Source organism: Strix aluco, chromosome 29 (genome assembly GCF_031877795.1).
Source record: "Strix aluco isolate bStrAlu1 chromosome 29, bStrAlu1.hap1, whole genome shotgun sequence".
NCBI lineage: Eukaryota > Metazoa > Chordata > Aves > Strigiformes > Strigidae > Strix > Strix aluco.
In genome coordinates this window covers 2,079,983-2,081,485 of record NC_133959.1, presented here as the reverse complement: position 1 = coordinate 2,081,485, position 1,503 = coordinate 2,079,983, and positions in this window count along the sequence as shown.

Below are 1,503 nucleotides of genomic sequence, written 5' to 3'. Positions count from 1 at the left end.
CCAAAACCGGGCTCCTTGTGCCCACCCCCGGCACGACTTGTCCCCCGACGGTGGCGAACAAAGCCCCAGTGAGGCGGGAGAGCGCGGTGGCACCGGGACACGCCGGCAGCCGCGTGATGTGGTGGGGGGGTGACCCCGGGATGGCGGAGCCGGGTGGCACCCAGGGCTGTGCACAGAGTCCCCTTGTTCCCGCAGAAAGTGTCCCCTTGTGTGGCTTTTCCTCGGGGCCAGAGGGCAGCGGTGGCGGCAGCGTCCCTGTGCCAGGACGGTGCTGCCGGGACCCCTCCATCCCGCTGCTGTGGGCATGGCCGGGGTTGGGGCACTGAGGGTCCCCTGGCACCTCCTGCCTCCCTGTGTGCCCCCTCCTGCCCGCCCGGGTCAGGGTACATGCCAAGTTGTGCTGGGCCAGGCCAAACTGGGCCATGCCGGGCTCCCACAGCAGAACTGGGCTGGACTGGGCTGTGCCGTGCCGTGCTAAACCAGGCCAGGCCATGCTGGACCATGCCACGCCAGGCTGGGCCGTGCCGTGCCATGCTGGGCTGTACTGGGCAGTGCTGGGCTGTGCCAGGCTATGTGGACTGGGCTGTGCCAGGCTGTGCCGTGCCAGCTGCGGGACAGACCCGGGCTGGATCACAGTGAACTGGGGGGGCTGTTCCCACCCTATGTCCTGCCGTGCCAGCCCCAGGCCGTGCTGTGCTGGGCTGTACCGAGCCAGGCAGACTGTGCCTATCCTGGGCTGTCCCGTTCTGTGCTGTGCCAGCCCCATGTCGTGCCATCCTGTGCTTGTGCCATGCTGTGCCGTGCCATGCTGTGCTGTGCCGTGCCAGACCCTGCAATGCTGGGCTGTGCCGAGCCAGGCAGATCGTGCCAGCCCTGCGCCAGCCCCGTGCCATGCCGTGCTGTGCCAGCCCCGTGCTGTGCCGTGCCGTGCCAGACCCTGCCATGCTGGGCTGTTCCAAGACAGGCAGATCGTGCCATCCCCATGACATGCTGTGTCGTGCCAGCTCCATGCCATGCCATGCCGTGCTGTGCCAGACTCTGCTACGCAGGGCTATTTCGAGCCAGGCAGATTGTGCCAGCCACATGCCAGCTCCGTGCCATGCCATGCCGTGCCATGCCATGCCATGCTGAGCCAGCCCCGTGCCAGCCCCATGCCGTGCCATGCCGTGCTGTGCCAGCTCCGTGCCGTGCCGTGCCAGACCCTGCCACGCAGGGCTATTTCGAGCCAGGTAGATTGCACCAGCCCCATGCCAGCTCCATGCCGTGCCATGCCGTGCTGTGCCAGCCCCATGCCAGCCCCATGCTGTGCCGTGCCGTGTCAGCCCCTGCCGTGCTGGGCTGTTCCAAGCCAGGCAGCCTGTGCCATCCCCGTGCCGTGCCGTGCCAGCCCCGGGCTCGGTGCTGATGCGCGTCCGGTGACGCGGCGGGGCCGCTGGGCGGCGCACCGGGCGCACCGGGCGGCGGCGGCGGGGCGGACCGGGCGCACCGGGCGGAGCGGGCGCA